The 23,852-nt window shown below is 38.8% G+C and overlaps 1 protein-coding gene and 1 pseudogene across 1 annotated transcript in view; one reads left to right on the forward strand and one right to left on the reverse strand.

The window, feature by feature from the left end:
- The first annotated feature begins 1,039 nt into the window (after positions 1-1,039).
- LOC126173816 (oxysterol-binding protein-related protein 1-like) overlaps positions 1,040-23,852 on the forward strand; it is a 419,616-nt gene continuing 396,803 nt past the window's right edge. Inside the window, exons 1-2 of the mRNA XM_049920986.1 lie at positions 1,040-1,178; positions 2,180-2,264. The gene's annotated coding sequence lies outside the window, so the exon portion shown is untranslated. The remainder of the gene's footprint in view (positions 1,179-2,179; positions 2,265-23,852) is intronic.
- Positions 13,456-13,572, reverse strand: LOC126100070 (5S ribosomal RNA; annotated as a pseudogene).

Here is a 23,852-nt window from a genome sequence, read left to right on the forward strand (position 1 = left end):
TATTGAGAAAGTGCAACCAATCTGCAAAGGAGGTTGCTTACAAATCACTTGTGCAACATTGTTCAAGTGTGTGGGACCCGGAGCACACCAGGCGTAACAGGGGATATTGAATGTATACAGGGAAGGGCAGCAGCAATGGTCACAGGTTTGTTTAGTCCGTGGGAGAGTGTCACAGAGATACTGAAAGAACTGAACTGAAAAACACTCGAAGATAGGGGTAAACTATCCCGCTAAAGTCTGTTAACAAAGTTTCAAGAACTGGCTTACAAGGATTACTGAAGGAATATAACACAGCTCTGTATATATCTTTCACATAGGGATCGTGCAGATATGATTAAAATAATTACTGTAAGCACAAAGGCATTGAAACAATCACTTTTTTCGTGCTCCGTATGTGAATGGAACAGGAAGAAGCCCTAATAATTGTTACAATGGGAAGTACCCAATGCCATGCAACTCACGATGGTTTGCAGAATATAGATATAGATGTAATAAATGTATTTTTTTTGTCCACGTAGCACTCGTTTTTGTGATCTCGCAAAAAAAGGCCTCTCACTGAACCATTCAATAAACTGCGCAATTGTTACTAACGACCAGCTGTGAGACGTATTTTCGTAGCCCAAAGCACACACATGACATAATTACAATCACAAAAACCAGAATAAGGTGACGTGAATACGAAATTCTGTCGCAAATTGGCAGTTGAAGGACGCTAATCGGTGATGGAGGAATGAAAATGACTTCACGAAATTAAACCTTTTGGTAATTCGAGTTGTTTACCGCTGGTGTATACATTTACAAGAGTTACTTAAAGAGTTAAAGTGGTTCTAACTTTTAGTGGCATAACTAAAGGTGCTGCCACTCGATGAACACTACGGGAATCTGGTTGTATCCAAACGCAACTACAATGACGCTAACGGATGACGTTACTATTGTTGCATTTGGAGACCCGCCTTAAGCCTTCAGCGATGGTGAGGTAACGCTACAATCCTTCGACCATAGATATTGTCGAAGCTATAATCTCTCCTTTCATGAACATCTTTGACGATTTGAAAATCTGTCATCAGAGGGGCATGTGTTTATTTATTGGGCTTTACGGTGGTTTGATGGATGACAACTTCGTTGGGCTTCACTGTTTATTTCTATATCGCCTGGTTTTGCAGCCCTCAACGCAAAAAGTAACGTAAACATATTAAAACACTTCCTAGATTTACCTTTGCTTATGAGTGCACAGCAGACGACTAACTTGTTTGCATTTCTGTAGTTTTAAATCTAAAGTCGTAATATCTTGTACCTAAGTTGGCCTATAGACATTGTTTTTAAATACAATCTCATAGCTGTATTGAATTAAGCCTCGTAGCTCAGAAATAACTATGTTTTTTAGACCATACATTTATAAAGCACTGCAAAGTGATAGGAACAGACCATATCCTGCCAGAACAAATCACATAGATCTCGTAATTGTTACGTACTGCTGACTTCAGATTGGAATCCTGACCTTAAAGGGCTTGTGGTTGCTTTTATCTTGTATTTGCGAATAGCGATTGTAGCCTTTTTCTAGAAATCTAGTAGCCTTTTTAGAGAAATCTAGTTGTTTATGTTGTTTCACGACACGAAGTACTTGGGTACAATTTCATATATTTCTAAATCTCTGGGCCCTTCTTGTGTGAACGTTTCAAAATTTGCATGGTGCCTAACTGAATGCATGTAGGAAAGTTTCATCATACATTTCGCATCATATGTGAATGCTTAAGATAGACTGTAACTAATTAACTTTACTGTATGCTAAATTGTGGCAGAATTATTATTTTTTTTTAATCCATGTATTATGGGCTGAGTGAGTGAAGTAGTGCCCACTAATACATCAGATAAGCAGACAAGGTACTTACAATAATTTACTTGAAGTTCTCAGATGTGAGTAGGGCTGTGTACATTTTGATGCTATATTTGAGGTACTTTTATTTCACTCTTAATTAATGGCAAGAAGACACAGTGCTTTGGTTTTTGCCTCAGTCAAGGAGAAATAGTTCATCTGTTCAGGGACATAAAATTTTTATTTGTTGCTACTTAATTTTACTCATAATAATTGGTGATGACAAGAATGCCCAACTGTCACACTGTTCCACCTTACAGAATATTTTGATTGTCAAACAACAGTGTGGAAAATGTTTTGTTATAGATGATGCAGGCAGATGTCCAGTTCTTCTGCAGTCAGTGTTAACCTTACTTCATGACAAGTGATACAGTTACTAGTACTGCATTTTGTAAGTTTGGAAAATACTCTGACTTGCATAACATATTGCATCCTATGTTAAAAAACTTGCCAAAATAAAATGCCTTATGTTTTCAGTCTAATATAAATCATCAGAAATTAAATTTTGAATCTCTAATAGAGATGTTGCTAAACATTTATTGTTTTATCATTTCAACAAGACAATAGGTGTTTGTGATTTTTTTTTTTTATCCATCTTTCAGCATTGACATGCAATCAATGTCGTCAGAAAAATCACAGCTGTTTGTACATTACGTTTTACATGGGCCGTAGTCACACAACATTATTATTATTATTATTATTATTATTATTACATAGCAAAATATTACATGGTGAAAATATAGCAGTGTTGTACCCTGTTAGCTTATAGCTGCTGCTACACCCATATCTATACATGACAGTAAGCCTTAATTTATCGGCCGAGCGGTTCTAGGCGCTACAGTCTGGAACCGCGCGACCGCTACAGTCGCAGGTTCGAATCCTGCCTTTGGCATGGATGTGTGTGATGTCCTTAGGTTAGTTAGGTTTAAGTAGTTCTAAGTTCTAGGGGACTGATGACCTTAGAAGTTAAGTCCCATAGTGCTCAGAGCCATTTGAACCTTAATTTATCAGTAAATTAGGTCATCTTTACAACTATTCTGAAATTCTTCTATACCATAAAAGGTATTTTCCTTCATCCACACTTTGGTTTTAGTTTTGAAAATATCCAGTGAAACCAACGGAGTCTGTACGGGTAAAGTGTTGAACTTTTTGCATGTATATATTGTATTGTGTCCACTTACAGGATAGGTGGGGGTAAAGTCCTACAATTTTCAATTTTTCTAACATTATGGTCAATGATGTGTAGATTTTTTCCACAATTTCAAACTGAAGGCATAGATTGTGATATTATCTATAACCCATCAAGATTTCAGCTCTACCTTATTACTAATTCCAGATAAATTTACAGTTAGGCAAAAAAAGAAAAATTGCATGTTAAAGCACCACAGGTCTTGTCCCATTTTGGATAAATATGGATTACAAAAGGATCATTGCATTAAAGAAAAACCACTTGAAATATCCCTTTGTGATGTCGTTCAATTGTAGCCAAGTTACTCAACACAATATTGAACTTAAATATCTCGCAAATTTGAACATATTGCTTAAAAAATATCTGTACAAAATAATACTTTTTTTTCCACAAAAGGAGGATTGGTAAGGTAACCTGAAAGAGTTCAGTGACTGATGCTAAGCTATCTAAGTACCTAGTAAATTTTGTAGGCCTACTTTGTTGTCATCTGAATAAGTTATTGCATTATGGAAGCATGAAGCATTCATCCCTGTGGGTTTCGACAGTTTCAGTATCACATTGTCAACAACCCATCCTCTGTCACCATAAATTTGTAGGCTCCTGGAAAAATTCACCTTCAAAGCCTTCCTCCTGGTATAACGAAATTACCTCAGCCACAAAAAGCTGGAAGTCCTAGGCTCCTGTACCTTTTTTTCAGGTACTCCTTCACTTTACCTGAATATTTTTGTTTTTTGGTAGCAGAATTATATCTTTAAGTGAGATAATCTTATATAGTGTGGGTTGAATGTCATCTTTTGGGGGAGGGGGCAGGGTTATTATTGGAGCATTTCTGTCATGTTGCTGGGGCTATGGGTGTTAACCCCAAAACACTCTGGGGATTTGCTCCATTTCGCCATATTCTGGCAAATATCCCATGTTTATCTTTGGGACCAACTGCAACAATTATTTCCATTTGAAAGTGAAATTTAAATGCAGGAGTGTCAATAAGTTCTTCTTGATTCTTCTTTCCAAATGATACTGTATACAATGTTTAAGTGAAATATCAGAAAAGTTACATGTAAATAGGAAAATACGGTCTTGCCACATTTTCTCATCTCTGGAACGACCGACCAGGATGAACTTGAATGGAACAGTAAGTTATAATAAGGCAAATATGCCACTTGTTGGTCAACTCCTGAATCACTGACAATTAATTCAAAAACTTGGTGTGGGTTTTTATCTCACATGGTGCTTTATCCTGCCTACCCTAGACAAGAAAGTATTTGATAGCTTCAATTTTGCCATTAGGGAATCAAACTGGTGGCTTTTGCTTTGTTTTCAGGTGAAATGATAAGTCCATATTTTTTTACCAGTTTGACTACCTGACATTGCAAGTATCATATCAGTTGAAAAAACATTGAACACTGATCACTTTACACTTGTACAAGATTTTGCAGTATCTGCTAACTGCATTCCTCCTTGTTGTGATGATTCTCTTGTGTGACGTTAGAGATGGCCTCCTTGATAATCTCAAAGACTGTGAAGAATATGCAGTCAGGTGCAGTAAAGATTTTAAATTATTTCTCACTAACAAAATAAATTTTCTTTGGCAGTGGCTGCTGCTGAGTGGTTTGAGTTATTTTCACCTCCAACAAAATTTCTTTGGAGTGTTAGTTCATTTGAACCAGCTGCAGACTGTGAGAACAGAAAGTAAATAATTCCAAAATGCCAAATTCAAGGCACTGGCTCACACTGGCAGAGGAAACAATTTAACCAACTGTGATAGTGACCACAATCTTATATAAAGGCGAATATTAAATAAATTCCTCACTGGTAATGCTGCTCATTTATTCTGTGACTACAAATAAATATGTATAGTGAAACCTGACAGACAATAGGGGCAAAAATGAAAGTTTCAATTCCACCCATCTCCTTGACCTGTGATATCATCAAAATGGCTGGATGGTCCTATTTCAAGCACATACAAATGGCAACCATGATCACAAATTTCACTTCACCTGTGTAGTGCCCTCGATACCATGAACCCACAAACAACTCCAAACCCAATATTGCAGATTTCACTTGACCTTTATGGTAGCTAAAACAACACACTTATATTGTCAAATTTGTCATTTTGGCCTCCAGTTACTCTATCTGTCTAAAACGAAGTCCACAATACAGCAAACCAAAATATACAAAAATGTAACTTAACCAACAATACCTGTCAACCACAACCCAACACAGTTACCAAAAACTAACAAGAAAAACCCCAAACTTCATGAAAACTTGCATCATTACCAGTATTGATATACACAAGCAACTGCAAACACTAACACGCATCCATACGTATTACAATAAAAAAGAAAGAAAACCATGGAAACATGCTTGTCAACCAAAGCCACTGTCACACAGATCTAGGCTGCCCAACCTTGTCCACACACACACACACACACACACACACACACACACACACACACACACACACAAAACCTAAAAGACAAAACATAATCTGAAATTAGCTAAAAAACTGTAGGACATTGATCATAGACATCATATCTTTACCCTCTGCAACAAGTAACAACCTATTTGCAAATTTTTATCACATCCATGACAGACAAAAATAAATAAATCTCTGACTGTAAGAAACTCATGGCACTAATAATTCCAAACACAAACATGTATCCACCAGCAAAATTGAAGTGCCTCACTAGCAAACTGCAACAAACTCTTTCAATAACAACCTAACACCCTCATCCCACTGACTAACATGCTAACTAACAACTTTGAAACATAAAAACATCAGATACAGGAGACACTACCAAACATGATGCAACTCAGAAACACCACATCACCATGACTTCACACAACGTAACACAGTGAGGTCATGGATCAAAGCAGTTGGGTGGAATCACAATTTGCGGTTTACCCTATTTGGGTTGCAAGGATGGCAACTTGACCATCTAGCACAGGGGAGACTTCTATGGCTGTATGTCCTGTAAACACGTCTTATTCAGCCAGTGTAATGGATATAACATCACAGAAATGGTAATCTAATTTGGGAAAGTGCTAGAGAGTATGTGCTGTGCCATGTCGTAACACAGGATAGAGGGAAGACAGGGTGTGGGTCAGTCTGCAATTTCCAAATGGTGAGGAGCAAATGCAGAAAGACAAATTCCTTGCTAGACAGATTGACGACTTGGATTAGTGCTAAACACTGTCACAGGACATCTATGAGAGACACTTATTCTGGGATTTGACAGGATTCTTGTAATGGGAGACTCATGGAATTCAGGGGTCTGATTAACACTATTTATTAGTGATCAAACTAACTACTAGACTGAAGGCTAGTTCCAAACATTAGAAAAAGCAAAGGAGACCCTTGGTTGCACGACAGGAGTCAGTATCTGTATCCTTGGGGGGTGGGCAGTAACAGTAACAGCATGTTATGTACAAACTTGAGATCATCACTCCAAGTGAGAAAAATAGACATTATAGCTTACCAAGGCTGGCCAAGAATGACATGGTGTCGGCACCCAAAGATCTGACTGTGAACTCCTCTAAATACAAAAACATGTATTTTTAAAGAATTGCGGTGGCACACTACTTCTCCCTTCCTGTAGTTGACTCACCAATCCACCAGCAATTACCAACTTTCAGTCAACCAGATGAGTCGCTCTGCACCTCCAAGGTCTCTCTAGCCAACCACATTTAGATTCCTCCCCTTCTCCTATTCTGTGGGTAAGGTTGCTTCTGGACTTTACATTAACAAACCCCCAAGTTTGTCAAGAATACCATTCAGCAGAAAGCTGTAGGTCATTGACACTCCTATTATGGCCGGCAACAACAGTGTTCTATGTAACTTGGCCCTGCCCCCAGTCCTCTTGTGAGTGGGGAGAGCTATAGTGGCACCTCTTAACTTGTCTATACCCACTGACGTTGCAGTTTGTAGGAGCAAGTATCAAGCTTGCTGCCTCTGGTAAGACTTGCCTTTTTGTGGCCATCTTTTAGTGTGATGCCTTACTACAGGGTTCAGGTGGTGACTGAAGTTACCAGTTAATTCTCTGACATGAAACTTAACTCCCCTGGGACAGTTGTCCAGAGCGACTGCATTTTGCAGGGCTCTAATGTTAATGTTTAGCCCCACTAACTTAAAAGTTACCATTTTTGCCTGTTCTTTGCATTGTGTGTCTGACTTCCCATCTTGTAGTGCCCTTGACGGCTTCCAACAGCCTTAAGCATAACAAATTGCAAGTCATTACATTGTCAATATGTGACAGTTCTTCATGTCTGTAAGACTTAACTACTCCTCTTTTCTCATATTCGCAAGAGCATTATGGAGGTGATCAAGAAACTTCATTGACAGATGCTACAAGATAAGTTTTTGTAAAAGGAACAAACACAATATACAGACCATAGTCCAGGGTTACATATGCGTCCGATTCCACCCGTCTGCTTTGACCCATGACGTCACCAATATGGCGGAAACAACCATTCTAAATGTCTCCAATATGGCACCTATGATGTCATTACATAAACATGACAACAAACTCGAAAATACATATAAGACCAACATTCATATCTCCCTCCAAAAATATAATCAAACTAACAGGATCATGAACACATATAGACACACACAATTCCAAACCACACAAAATGACGACATAAAAACACCACAAAATCCCCAAATTCCGCTACACTTACAATATCGACAGGAATTGGTCTGTTCCCTTCAACTACATAGCTCAACCGCAATTGTTAATACTGCAAAATAAAAACCAACTACTCCAAATATTATAATCACACTGCAGCTATCAATACCACAAAACCAACACTTAAAGCAACAAAAATTGGAATAGGACACTTCCGTTGTGACCTATCAACAGCTCACAATACCAAAACACACATAGCTATGACGACAAATTGGAATCGGTCACTTCCCATGATCTATGTAGCTCAAATACAACTGACGATACAAAAAAAAAAAAAAAAAAAAAAATGAAATTGAGTACTTCCCCTAAGATACATAAATCAACGAGAAGTGCCAATACCAAAACTTCAACCACTAGCACATGCAGTAAATAACACCGACCCAATAACATGCAAAAACCCCACTGAACAACATAACACGCGAACAATAGACCCAAAGAAATGACTGCTTATCGCATTTCACTATCTCCGCCACAAGCCCAAAAAGTTGCAGAAACTTAATGACGGACAACATTTCAGCCCGCAGATGCGCACTATTAAACTTAGAAGTCATATTCACATCCATAAAATAAGCCAAAAAATTGAATTAAACGACTTACCGTGCAAAAAACAGCAAACCCATAACATCAAATGACACCACAATAACTTAAACACAACGGAAACTTAATTCTTCACTCACTGAAACCAATTTCCATTCTTCTATAACAGTCACGACTGATAAATGCACACTTCAAGCACTGACACCCAAATGAACCCAGTTCATATGACACGCAGACCATACACACACCACCAGAGGACACCATCAATCACAACAAGACGACATCTATAAGCATAACACATTCATAAATTAAACTCCACACCATCATGACGTCACACGCCACAACACCCTTACGTCACGGTCAAAGCCGACGGGTGGGATCAGATGCCTCCATTGACCCCATAGTTCTTTATAAAGCAACACATAAGGTGCAGGTTGTGTGTAGCACTGAACGCATTGACTAGACAACAGTAACTCAATGTAAAGGATAGGCCGAGCACTCATTTGTGATATCTTAAATAATGCTGTTTCATAGTGCATGAGGGGGCCAACCCTGGTAGCCTCTACAAGTAGGCCTGTGAACTGTACGGATGCACTGTCTCTGAAATCGCATGTGTCATGTGTGAAGGTACATGTGTCCTCCCTTCTAGAGGGTGGGAAAGTCACGTACATACATATATTGCATACATATAGTGTTTTGTATGTGTAAAACGCTATGGAAAAAAGAAACACTGGTACTGAAAAATTACTGATACTGTGGATGGAAAAGAAAATCACTAATGTCACAAGGTACCACTGAGATTATGTTTACAGAAAACACCAATGACTGTGCTGATGGCCATTTCATCGTATGACAAAGGCAGCTGCCAGGTGCTGCAGCACGTGGCGGACAGTCACTGACGAGTAGGGGTGGAACTGATGAGGGGTTGGGTTGGCGCACTGTCTCCCCTCTCATGAGAGGCTGTAGGGCAGGACCAGGGACATTGCCTGCATTGCATCATCCTCATCCTCACCGAGGCCAGGGACCGGTGTCACAGGTGTCAGCAGGGTCATCGGAGATGACACCCGCACAGAACCGAGCAACAACAGCAGTGATGGCTGCAGCAACTGGTGCAGCTTGGGCTGCAACCATGACGGCAGTCGAAGAGTGGGTGCTGAAGTGTGAACCCCAGCAGCAGTCAGCCAGACACCGACCCCCTCTGTGGCATGAACCGGTCTGTCTGCGACACAGGAACAGGCATCAGCTGTGGCAGGGGTTTGCGAGGTGGTGGGCCCCCCAGAACAGGCCCTATCTGGCGTGGCCACAGCTGGTCGAAGTGATGGGACTTTTACCCATCAGGAGTGCAGGTGACACACAGGCGCCAGCCTCGGCAATGCTCAATAATGGCAGGAACCTAGTTTGGTCAGCAGCCAAAGCCACGAGCCCAAACAGACACACTTGGCTGGAACTGTCGAGAAGCTGGTGGCGCTGGTGGATGCAGCGTCAAATGCGGCAGGTGAAGGTGGTTCAGTAGTTGGTGTCTATTTAGCAGCTCCATTGGGCCCTTGCCCCCACTTGAGTGAAAAGGTATGGGCTCAAAAAACTTTTTAATGCAGTTTCAGGGGACTTGCCAGATACGACTTCCACATTTGATTTTTAAATATTTGAACCAAGTGTTCAGCCTTGCCAGTAGATTGAGTGTGAAATGGAGTAGCTGTGAGATGGCGAACACCATTAGCCTGACAAAAACATGCAAATCTTCAATTAACAAACTGGGGGTCATTATTGGTAACCACTGTATACATAATCCCTCAATTGCAAAAATCTTGGAACAGGCATCCACTACAGTGAGCCAATACTGATTTAGGAAGGGCCTGGCAAAATTGACATGTAGACACTCCCTTGGGTGGGGCCACCAGTTGCTGAACACAGTGAGTGCATGCGGCGATAAACCACTTAAAATCTTCGTCTATGTCTGGCCAACACGTATGCCGAAGGGCCAAAGTTTTGGTGCGAGAGGTCACCCAGTGACCGATATACAGAAGCCCCAGTATATTATGGCGTAAGGAAGTGGAAATCTTAAAACAGGGAGCATCCTCCTCCATAGCTAGCAAAATAACCCTAACAAACACAGGAAGCCGGTGCTTGATGGGAAGAAATTATGCAAGGGATCTGAGGGATGGCTCGGGATTTTTACCGACCAACCACTCTGCACAGAAGAGAGGACACAACAAAGTATGGGATCCAAGGCGGTGGCAATGCTTTCATCTAAATAGAAACAAAGCAACTCATTTTGATCAAATGCCGTGTCTGGGCGATCGGAAGGCGAGATAAGGCATCGACGTTGGTGTGTTATGCTGTTGGCCAATATTGGATCTGATAATGATAATGGGAGATGAAGATAGCCCATTGCTTCAAATGGTACTCTGCCTTGTTCGGCGTGGAAACCAAAGGGTTAAAAAGAACAAGGAATGGCTTGTGATCTGTGAGTAAATGAAACTTAGAACCTCACAACAAGATGTGAAATTTCTTAAGGGGGAACCCAATCGCTAAAGCCTCCTGTTCAATCTGAGAATACCACTGCTGAGCAGGAGTTAAAGTCTTAAAGAAGTGTAAGCAATAGGCCATTCAGACCAGTCCGTATATTTGTGCGACACACTGCACCAAGACAATGCTGAGAGGCCTCTGTAGCCAACAAGAGATGCTGACCTGCTGAAAGTGGGCCGACACAGGGCAGATTGCAGCTTAGATTTAAGCAAAGTGAACACTCCATCACAAATTGGGGACCAGAAAAAAGGCACATTTGTATGGAAAAGCATGTGCAGTGACTGAGCAACTGTGGATGCATCTGGTTTAAACATATGGTAGTATGCAACTTTACCTAGAAATGCTTGCAGTTTTGTAACGAAGGTCGGCCACGGAAAATCTGCAATTGCATCAACATGGTGATGCAACGGCTTGATCCCTGTGCGAGAAACCTCAAAATTTAGGTACTCATTTGATGACAGAAAAAAATTGAGATTTGGCAAGATTACAGTTCTGTACTGCAAAACAGAAAGCAACTATCGGAGGTTGCTAATGTTGGGTCTTGCTCACTCGTCTCGTATAAGGTGCATAAGGGATGCTGCATTCTCAGAATACTATACAACAGTTCAAGCAAATAACATTAGTAGTTTTATTTCTATAAAACAGATTGATAATACTTAACTTTAATGTACAAAGGTGTCACAAATGATGGGCAACATGCAACATAAATCTGAGTCCTTGCTACACACAATGTTCAACCAAGCTATGGATATGGATCACTAAAATCTGATATCGTAACTCTCTCTGCTAGGCAGCACTAATACTGTCCTCTAATGTTGGGCAGGAGTGGTGAATATATTCACTTCGGCTTGGGGGCGCTGCCCGGTTGTGGTGCAGTTCTAATCAGCGCACCATTAGCTGAATTCATTTCACCGCCTTCTCTGGTCTTGCATTCTTCGTCTTCATTCCAGAGCTTGTGGTTATGCCAGAACAAGGATGTACACCTTGACTGTTTATGACATGACCAAGATACTGCAATTAGGTTTAAAAAAATCACACTTGTCCAGTCTACACTTTAGTCCTGGTTCAGATATCACATGAAACAAAGCACGTAAATTTGGAATATGTTCTTCAGGTGTACGACCTGCTTCTACAATATTGTTCAAATAGTTTGAACAGTTTAGTACTTGCACAGTCAGCTATTCCAAATACTGTTGGAAAATGGCGAGTGCGGAAACATTGCCAATAGGCAAATGCAAATATTTAAACAAGCCCAAATGAGTATTTACTACACACACTAGCTCAAGACAGTAGCACGCTAATAGATAATTTATTTGTACAGGAAGATGCTGTAAAACAAACACATGCTTTCCCTGTGGTAAATGGATTGTCAGACCATGGTGCACAACTGATTAACTTACAAAACCTAACAGGGTGTACAGTTTGGAAACCATTAAGTAAAAGTGTGAGGTCATTCAACCCAGTATCTGTAGAGCACTTCAGAGAAAGCTTAAGAAATGTTAATTGGAAAGATTTATATAATGAGCCAAATGCTAATTATAAATGCAACATATTTCTTGATAAATTTATATCCATTTTTGAGCATTGTTTCCCAAAGAAAATTACTAAATGTAACACCACACTCTTTTCAAAAAAACCTTGGATTACTAAAGGTATTAAAGTGTCTTCAGAAAGAAAAAGAAAATTGTATGAGACAGCAAGAACTAGTAAAGATCCAGAAGCAGTTTTACACTATAAAAATTATTGTAACATACTGAGAAAAGTTGTAAGGAAATCAAGAAATATGTATGTTAGAAAAGAAGTTAACAACTCTGGCAATAAAATCAAATCAATATGGAATGTTGTTAGAAGGGAGACAGGAAAAGTACCCACTGGGGTAGGTAGTATTACTATTAAAGAGAACGAGACCATCCTAACCAATAGTACACAAATAGATAATGTATTTAACAACCATTTCTTAAGTATAGGAGAAAAAATTGGTGAGAACAGTTCAAAAGAAAAAGCCAGGCAGTACATGGAAGAGTCTGTTTTGAAAAAAAAAAAAAAAAATTAGTCAGATCAAGTTTCACCTAACAACCTCTTGTGAAATAAGTAAAATTATTAAATCTTTGAAAAATAAATGTTCTGTTGGAGTAGATGACGTCTCTAATAAGATATTAAAACAATATGGAGTAATGACAACTGTTGTTCTGAGTCACATATGTAATGCATCACTAACTCAAGGTATTTTCCCAGACAGGTTAAAATATGTCATTGTCAGTCCTCTGTACAAAAAGGGGACACCACAGATGTCAATAATTATCAGCCAGTATCCTTACTTACAGCATTTTCAAAAATCTTCGAGAAAGTAATGTACTCTCGAGTGGTTAGCCATCTCAACAGTAATGGGATACTTAGTAAATCACAGTTTGGATTTCAAAAATGCTGTTCCACTGAGACTGCACTCCGTCTTCAGGCCACAAGCGGCCCATCGGGACCATCTGACCGCCGTGTCATCCTCTGATGAGGATGCGGATAGGAGGGGCATGTGGTCAGCACACCGCTCTCCCGGTCGTTTTGATGGTTTTCTTTGACCGGAGCCGCTACTATGCGGTCGAGTAGCTACTCAATTGGCATCACGAGGCTGAGTGCACCCCGAAAAATGGCAACAGCGCATGGCGGCTGGATGGTCACCCATCCAAGTGCCGGCCACGCCCGACAGTGCTTAACTTCGGTGATCTCACGGGAACCGGTGTACCCACTGCGGCAAGGCCGTTGCCTGTTCCACTGAGACAGCAAAATAGAATTCCGCTGTCCACATAATAGAGTCTTTAAATAGTAAACAGGAAGGATCCTTATATGGATCAAGTGATTTAAATAAGTTTCCCACTTCATCTAACTGGGGTGAAATTACATTAGGTGTTCCACAGGATTCAATCATGGGTCCCCTTCTGTTCTTGATATATATGAATGACCTCCCTTCCTATCTGAAACAGGAAGTTGAACTGACACTGTTTGCTGATGATACAGGCATCATTATTAATCCAGTAAAAGAAACTTCAATTAAAAATGATACAAATAAGGTCTTTGGAAAAGTCATTAATTGGTTTTCTTCAAATGGGCTTGCTCTAAACTTTGAAAAAACACAGTACATCCAATTTTCTGCTGCAAAAAGTACAGTTCCTTCAGTAAGTATAAACACATCAACAGAAGTCAGTAGACAGGATAGAGCATACTAAGTTTTTGGTTGTACATATAGATGAGAATCTTAATTGGAAAATTCATATTTTGGATCTTCTAAAGCGACTAGGTTCAGCAACTTTTGCAATCAGAATAATTGCCAGTTTTGAGGATATAGAAATTAGTAAGCTAACATACTTTTGCATACTTTCACTCTCTGTTGTCATACGGAATAATATTTTGGGGTATCTCAACATTTAGACAAAAAGTATTCACTGCTCAAAAGAAAGTGGTTAGAATAATGTGTGGGGTTCATAGTTGCACATCTTGTAGGCATCTTTTTAAAAGATTGGGAAATCTTACAACAGCCTCACAGTATATTTACTCACTAATGAAATTTGTTCTCAACAACATGGACCAGTTTAAAAACAACAGCAACATTCATGATTATAATACCAGAAAAAAGAAAGACCTACATTATCCGTACTCAACCTATCTTTGGCACAGGGGTAAAATATGCTGCTATAAAAATTTTCGGCAAATTACCAGATGTCTCACACTGATGCAGTGTGGCCTTTTTTCCGAACTGCCCAATGCTTAGGGTATGCAACACTCATATTGGACAAACCAGTACAGGCAAGATGGAAGGGGGACAGGCGACTGCTACTGTGATGTGGCCAGTTGCTGCTCTGTCTGTAACCAATGCTGCTCCATGCAACACTTAGTTAAAGGTTGTACTGATGCAATGGTTTTCCCATCTTTCTGAATACTTGCTGCATACTTGCAGCATGAGCAACTTCTGACATGTCCCCCCATGCAGCAATCTGATTTCCTGTGGCCTGTGACACTTCAAAGGACTGTGGTATATTGAGCACATCTGTAACCATTGGACTCTCACATTGAAGTGCTTTTTTGCAAACTTCCCTACCTGGGGCCAGCCGAATAACCATTTTATGCACCATGTGATCAGCATAGGATTTGTGATGAGTGCTAGTGACTAATTTACAGTGATGGCTCAAACCTTGTTATTCTGCAGCCCAGGCTTTGTAAGATTGGTTGGGATGTTTCTGACAATGGTAAAATTCTACGTGTCCCAATGATATGCGTTCTGTCACAGTAATTGGTTGAGAGAAGCTTGCAAAATTTCATCAAATGATAAGTTGAGCGGTTCTTGCAAAGGCGCAATTTGGCACAACTGATACATGTGAGACGAAAGCCAGGAAAGAAAGAAAACCCAGCTTGGGTTTACATCACCCACATGAAAAACCTGGAAATTTCGGCGTAATCATGTCTTCTAGCAGTCCTGATCTTCAGCCAATTCATCATATGTTGGAAAGGACAATGATTACACTGATGTAAGAGAAACATGCTGCGAACATGAAGACACTACTTGATTGGAGTGCTGTTGCTGTTCTGCGAAAGCTTGCTGCTGGGCAGTGAGACATTGGAGTATTTCTTCTATCGGGATGTTTGTTGGGTGATTTAGCACTGGCACTAACACACGGAGGAAATGTAACCCTCACTCACTGCCAGGTTTCTTATATCAAGAACAAACACGATATTTGGAACATAATACTTTGTAGAGCAACATTAAGATACAGGTTGTGCATTGCACTGAACAAGTTGACTGGTCAGCATGAATGCAGCATAAAGAATAGGCAGAGCACTCATTTGTGATCACTTAAATAATGCTGTTTCATTGGCGGCCCACCAGAGTGTGCCAGGGGACTGACACAAGTGGTCTCTATAAGCGGCTCTATGGACTCGTATGTGGACTGTATGGACTCCTGCTCTCAGAAATTGCATGCATCATGAGGAAGTGTTGCGTATCACAGAGAGGTTTATGGTTGAAATTCTGAGCATATGTTCCAAGAAGGATCAGGCAATATTTTACTTCCTCCCCCACACATCTTGTGAAATGAATGCACCTGGAAAATTAGAGCTCAAATTAGGGTTTGTCAACAGTCATTCTTCTCATTCATCATTTGTGAATATTGTGTTTAATGGGTTACATTTAAAATGAATCAGTAGTACCCATCATTATCCCCTAAGAGGCCCTACACATTCCTCATGGCGTTTCAACATGCTCGTGGTGGGGTTCACTTGCTCATAAGTATGAGCTTCCACTGTGTTAAGAGTGAAGAAGTTGACAAGTACCATCCTCTTGATTATACACAATTTAACAAACAATAAGTGCATATCATAAGCACAAGTACAAGAATGTTGTGGTGCTCAGTTCGTGCATATATTAGTCATTAAAAACCAATTGAGATGGTGTGGTGTTAGCACACTCGAGAGGACCACAGTTCAGATCCCCAGCTGGCCTTCTAGATTTAGATTTTCTGTGGTTTTCTTAAATACCTTAAGACAATTGAAGGGTTAGTTCCTTTGAAAGGGCATAGCCAATTTCCTTTCCCATGCTGAGTTTGTGCTCTATCTGTAACGACATCATTATTGATAGGATGTTAGACACTATTCTTCCTTGCTTCCTTCTTTCTTCCCTTCCTACCTTTTATTCATTAAAATATGTGTATTCAGATGTATTGTATTTATCAATGTCTTCACAGTGGACACAATATGTTCTCATACTGTCCGAAGAGGATTTGAGCTATATAGTGGGTGATGCTCGAGGTGTGAAGGAGAGTTTTGTTTACCTCTATATGTTATTCTAAAGGCTGTAGCATTTAAATAGTGTTTTGATTTTTTCAGCACTTTATAATAGCCACCTACTGGAATCAGCTGATGGTGCACAAGCAACTAATCAAATAAACAGATATTTATTTAAAGATTTTAAATAACTGAAGGATGCAAAATGGTTTTAGCTTTCAACATATTTTTTGCTAGAGTCTGTGCTCACAAACATATGTTTCCTTTATAGTGAGGCAGTCAGGAATGACTTTTAAACATAATCCTCCAGTTTCTCATTAACTCAAAATGGTGTCGCAATAGAAGCTAAGCTGTAGAGAACTGTCTGTTGTGTCTATGGCACATGATCTATCATGAGAACACCATCAACCAGAGAAATGCTGCCTTCTTTTGGTACTACTGTCTGTTCAAAAGAAAAAAAAAAATGGTGAGAATTAAAATGTGCCATGAAAATTCTGGCAAAGTGGTTTCTAGACGACTGTGGTGAGCACATTAATCAATTATTTGATCACAAATAAAGTAAACTTTCCATTTTCAGAAACAAAAAATAAAGCAACAGAAACTATATCAAATTTTTTGTTACTTGCTTGAACATCCTGTAGTAAACAGCATCCATCCTTCTGCCCACATCTAAGCTGACTGCATGTTGTTAATTTTCTTCATACTAATGAGACATTTTGCGTTATATAGATATTGTCAACTGAACATTTATGTCTTTTGCTGTTGGAACAGAATACCTTCACTACGATATGAGCGTTAATTTTACTGGTGAAAGTGTCACTAAAGCTCAGTTACTAAACACAGTTTTCCAAAATTCCTTCACAGAAGAAGATGTAGTAAATAGTCCATATTTGAATCAAGAACAGTTGCCAAAAAATGATTAATGTAAATTAAATATCGTTGGTATAGCAAAGTAGCTTAAAACACTTAATAAAGGCAAGTCTTCTGGCCCACGTAGTGTACTGATTAGGTTCCTTTCAGAGTATGCTGTTATGTTAGCACCATACTTATTGATAATATGTAGCTGCCTGATCAACAAAAGGTCTATACTGCAACACTGGAAAGTTGAACAGGTCACACCAGTACTTAAGAAAGGAAATAGAAGTAATACGGTGAATTACAGGAAATCATTAAAAAAACAGGCATTTTTCGTTGCAGCAAGATCTTTTTACAAAATTTCAGGCACCAACTTTATCCTGTGAATGCAGAAATACTTTGTTACCAGTTTACATAGGGAGAAATGATCATCATAAAAATATAAGAGAAATCAGAGCTTGTAGAGGCAGAATTAAGTGCTCATTTTTCCCAAGCACTGTTAGATAATAGAAGCTAGGAAAATAGTCAGAAGTTGGTTTAAAGAACCCTCTGCCAGGCACTTAAATCTGAATTGCAGAGTGGTTATGTATATGTAGATGTAGGATGCCCAGAATGATTGTGTGTATTATCATGTTGTGTTGGTCTGCCATCCAGACACAGGTTTGTTGCAACTCTCCACATGGTGTATCCTGTGAAAGCCTTGTAAACATTGCTCCATTACTACTGCAGCCTGCATCATCTGAACTTGCTTACAGTATTCAATCCTTAGTCACCCCCTACAATCCCCCCCCCCTCCCATCCCTACTTCCGTGCAATATAAAACTGATGATCAGTTGATGCCTCAGGACGTCACAAATCAGTCCCTTCTTTCAGTACGGTGTGCCATAAGTTCCTTTCCTCCTCAGTTAGATTCAGTGCCTCCCTGTTAGTTATTCAATCTACCGATCTAATATTTGGCAGATTCTACTGCACCACATTTCAAAAGCCTCTGTTCCCTTCTTGTCTAAACTGTTTACCACCCATGCCTTACAGCCATACAAGGCCTCACTCCAGACAGACACTTTCAGAAGAGACTTCCTACAACTTAAATTTGTATTCATTGTTAACAAATTTATCTTTTTTAGAAAAGTGTTTCTTGCTATTGTTGGTCTGCAGTTTATATATTCTCCACTTGGGTTGTAATTAGCTTCTTTGTTGCCCAAATAGAGATCTTCCTCTACTGCTTGAGTGTCTCATTTCTAACGTAATTCCCACTTGGTTGCCTGTTAAGTGGTGTTCAATTTATAACCTCCTTTCAAAATACTATCCTTTCCATTCAACTGCTTTTCCAGGCCTTTTACTAGCTTTGGCAGAATCACGATGTCTTTGGCAAATCACAACATTTTTATTTTTTCGACCCTAACTTTTCTGTTATTTACTTTCCCAATTGCTCAGTGTACAGACTGGATAACATTGGATATAGGCTACAACCCTGTCTCATATCTTCCTAGCTACTGCTTTCCTTTCACATTTTTCAACTGTTAGAACTGCAGTCTGGTTGCTGTATAGATTGTAGATAACTTAACGCTCTCTATATCTTATCCTTGCTGCCTTCAGGATTTCAAATAATGTGTTCCAGTCTACATGCCAAAAGTTTTTTTTAAATATAAAAATGCTCTAAATCTAGGTTTACATTTCTTTAACCTATCTTCTAAGATAAGTCATAGAGTCAGTGTTACATCACATGAACCTACATTTCTCCAGAACCCAAACTGATCTTCCCTGAGGATTGCTTCAACTAGGTTTTCCATTGTTCTGTAAATAATTCATGTCAATATTTTGCAACCATGGCTTGCAAAACTGATGGTTAAAGCTAATTTTCACACTATCAGCACCTGTCTTTTTTAATGTAAAATTTTCACACTATCAGAACCTGTCTTTTTTAGTGTAAACTACTACATTCTTCTTGAAGTTTGAGGGTATTTTGCCTATCTTGTATACTAGTAGGTAGCATATATAAGGCACAATATGTACAGTTCTGTACAGTAAATGGTGTAACACCATTGATAAATATAGACTCTGAACAGAATCTGTAGCTAAGGCAGAATATTCAAATTTTTTGGGTGTGCACATTGATTAGAGACTGAACTGAAAGGAACACATTGATGATGTGTTAAAGGCTTTGAGTTTGGCTATGAGTGCTGCATTCACTGCTTTCATATGGCATCATATTCTGGGGTAACTCGTCATTAAGGAAAAGAAGTATTCATTGGACAAAAGTGTGTAATCAGTAATAGTTGGAGCTCAGCCATCATCATCTTGCAGGGATATTAACAGTAGCGTCACTATGTATTCACTTATGAAATTTGTTATTAACAACCCATCTCAATTCAATAGCAGTAGTGATGTGCGTAGCTAGGAAAGAGGCTAATCTTCACTATTCTTGGTTAAATATAACTTTGGCACAGAAAAGGGTGAATTATGCTGCAAGAAAAGCCTTTGCCCACATAACAAATAGCATCAGTCTGACAGACAGCCAACCATAATTTAAAAACAATTTAAAAGACTTTCTGTATGACAACACCGTCAACTCAATAGATGAATGTTTAAAAGAAAATTAGTAATTTTACAATTAGTAAAACGAAAAAACAAAATTGAACTATTTCATGTAAAGAAATCTCTTGTTAAACTGACATGAAGTGTCTACCTTTCCCCATATCATGCATGCTTCTGCAGCCTTGCATTTGTCCTCAAACCATTCCTGCTTAGCAATATTGCACTTTCGGTCACTCATTTTTTAGATATCTGTGTCCCCTTTTGCATATTTCATTGCTGCACTTTTATGCTTTCTCCTGTCATCAATTAAATTCACTATCTTGTGCATTATACAGGGATACTGGGTGGGTATTTTGTTTGTACTTATTTGTTCCATTGCTACCTTCATTATTTCATGCCTCGAAGCCACCCACTCATCTTTTATTGTATTTCATTCAGTTGTTGCCTAATGCTTCCTTTGAAACTTTCAACAATTTCTAGTCTTTAAATTTTTTGAAGGCCCTTCTCCTTAGCTTCCTACCTTACAGCGCGACTTTTTTTGAGGGGGGGGGGGGGGGGGGGAGGAACATATTTGTGGTTAAGGCAAGTGAAAAGGTACATTTGGTGCTGCAGGAGCTCATATAGACGAAGTGTAGATAGCGTACCAATGTAATTAGGTGCGTAGGTGAGTTGAAGAAAGATTTTTGGAAATGGTGGATGCGTTCTCTATCACCAAGTTATATGCCCAACTATGAAAAAGCTTTTCCCTGGTGGGAAGGCAAATGTCACTCTGCTGATGGAACAGGTGCAGACCCTTGGCACAGGCCCTATTATAGTTCACTGTTGAAGAACAAAGACTGCAAACAGATTATTAAAGGACGCTGATAAAGACTGAATTCCATCAGTTACTGAGCTGAAGCCACCAAAATTGTCATGTTTTACTTGGGTATAGTCAGGCCTATTCTTGTGTGGTATCAGACTGCTCCAAAGACCTACATGCTTTTGGCAAAGACAGACTGTAGAGAACTGCTTCAATTGCAAGTATGAAATAATATCTTACAGTCTCTAGTCTTTGAAACAGAGTTGGTGCCTGTTACATTATCTTAATATATTTTTTTTGGGGGGGGGGGGGAGGGAGAGGGGGGGAAACATCTTTATTCCTCTCCTAAAACCAAGTAACTAAAGTGTTGATCTCACTAGGTTCACAAGGAAGACCCTTAAAAAAATCTTTAATGTCCCTATTTGACTTTTGACATTTTACTTTGCATGGATGATGTCTACTTACAATTACAAGTTAGACGTACAAGATTAAAATATTAACAAAAGTTAATAAATTTTGATCTGTTCCAAGTTTATATTCCATAAATAGTTAGGCTATATGCAAACAGTTATTGGTTTCACCAATATATATGATTCCATCTGCACATGGATATAAGTGAGCAAATATAATTCAATTATTTAGAACTCCTTACCAGAGACATGATTTGAAATTAAATTTATTTGCTTTTACAACACAAACAATGCCTAATTCATGAAATAAAAATGACATCCATGTGAAGTTGGTGGGTTTTTAATTCAATCAACATATCTTACTCATTCACCAGACTGTTACTCATTCACTGAATGAGAGCAGTTGTCAGTTAAATATTGCTGAAGATTGTTTCTAACTGTTGCGAATAATTTCACGTGTTTAATGTATTGTGGCAGATGCTTATATAGTTTTATTTCCTGATGGGAAAGGCTGTTCAAGACTACTTCTGGTTCACTTGGAAAGTGAGTGTTTTCCCTAATTTTAGTTTATGAATATTAATAGAACTGTTTCTGGTGTATGCTTTAACGTATTTTCTAATATATTTGAGGCTGTGAAAGATATAATTACAAGGTTCAGTTAGGATATCAAGCATAATTTTATTAGAATCTGTTCACCTGTGAACATCAGCAGCTCCTGAGTTAGATTTTGTCTGTGGCTTGTATGATGTTTCAGCTGTGCTTGTAGTGTTACTGTCATCTGCAGACAATATTTGTTTTTAGTTAGTCAGCAAATAGTATCTGCAAAATTAAAATGTATATTAAAAATGGTGAACGAGGTGCCGTGTTTGATTTGACTGACTATGGAAATTCATGAGTAACTCCCAGTATAGATCCAGGAAGTATGAGTCCTACATTGGAGAGCATACCTCCATAATTGTTTTGGGAAGATGTTCTCAGACAAAATTAACACAAAGAAATGGTATCCCGCAAAGTATCACATGTACCATTGCTTTCTTTCCAGCTATATACAGAAAGCATAACCAATGTAGAAAGGAGACCATTTAAGTGTCCAGTATTTTGTGGTAGTTTTAAAATCTGTTGTTCATCCTCTAGGGCTAGTCACTTTGCACTTGGTACTTCAGAGACTGGAGGAAAAGACTGCATAACAATGTTCATGTTTTCCTCAAAGATAATGTCTTTGTTAATTTCATTTGTGTTTGATGAGGTTTTAGTTTAGTTCAGCTGCACCTTAAGAGCTCCCTGCCATCAGTTTCAACAATTTTATAGTGTTTCTGCACTTGGTATTTAATTTTGAGCTCGCTTTGCGGCAATTCCCGAGGAACCTTATTGTGAGAGCATTGAAGTTCGAGTATGTTTTGCAAATACCATTGTAAAAGAAACTAGGGAATTGACAACACACTACAGTTTTACTGTGAATACCAGTATATTCTTACATAATTTGATTATGAGTTTAGCTGTTACGGTTCTGTTCAGTTTTCTCAGTTGGAAATATTGAGTGCCATTCAATCATATCAGCTAGTTGGAAGTTAGTGAACTACTTGTAGCAATTGGTTGATGAATCTTCACCATACTATAAGTTTTTATGGCCAAGTCAGCTGCAGCTTCTATGGAATTTTTCGTCATTGTATGCTCACGAACACTGTGGTCATGAGCAATAGCACATTTAGAAAACTAAATGAAACAGCTAGTGGTGGAAGCTAAAGAAATGAATGTTCTCCTATAGTGGTGGAACTAGTAGCTGCCTAAGTTTTTTTTTTGCAAACCCAAACAATTTTTAAGTTACCCATACACAATGAGATGAGTATTGTAACTACTGGTGTAAAATCCACTGTATTTTAAATATGCACTGTAACCTTGATTATTATAGGATGACGTCTCTAATAAAGGATACTTTACTGGTTACTCCATTATATTCCTAGAAAAAGGCCTAAGAATAGATTTACCAAGGTAGTTCATTGTCTTCGATCAATAGTTATACACAATCACAATCAGCCTAAAATTGATTAGATGTGAACATTTGTTGAAATTGCTCATCTGTTTCAAGCCACTTAGGAGTCCTCCTAGTGTTGTCTCTTCAAAATGGTGATGAGAGATCATTTTGCTGGGTATTGGAGTATTTTGGAATTCACAGATACAAGATGTTAGAGGCAGCTGTTAAGAATGGCTATAGTGAAAATTGAATCACTTCGTGCTTGCTTTCCTCCATGTTGCGGTTGAAAAGGACTGCCATGGAAAAGAGATTGGTTTGGAGTGAGATGAAAGACAAAAAAGCTTCTGTTGGTCAGGTCAACTGCTTGATAGGGCATACCTGTTTCTTGTAACTGAGGAAAAGGATACCATTTGAAATCACTTCTGTGTTGGAGATTCCTCTTTAAGCCGTGACTTCCTCCTCTGTCAGGAAGAACCAACAGTTTTTTCCCTAAACTCTTGGGACACAGAGTGTAGTGCTTTTCCAAACCAGTTTTAAATACCTGTGTTTCTGATTCAAAGTATATTTGTTTTTCTTAATGATTTATTCCCATTTTACCATTATTGAACAGTTGTGGTTATTTTTGGAAAGTCACTAATGAGTATATTCTTGTGTGCCGTAACACGAATGAAACGATAATCTTTTCCTAGATACACTTGGGAA

This window comes from Schistocerca cancellata, chromosome 1 (genome assembly GCF_023864275.1).
Source record: "Schistocerca cancellata isolate TAMUIC-IGC-003103 chromosome 1, iqSchCanc2.1, whole genome shotgun sequence".
In the NCBI taxonomy this organism is placed as follows: domain Eukaryota; kingdom Metazoa; phylum Arthropoda; class Insecta; order Orthoptera; family Acrididae; genus Schistocerca; species Schistocerca cancellata.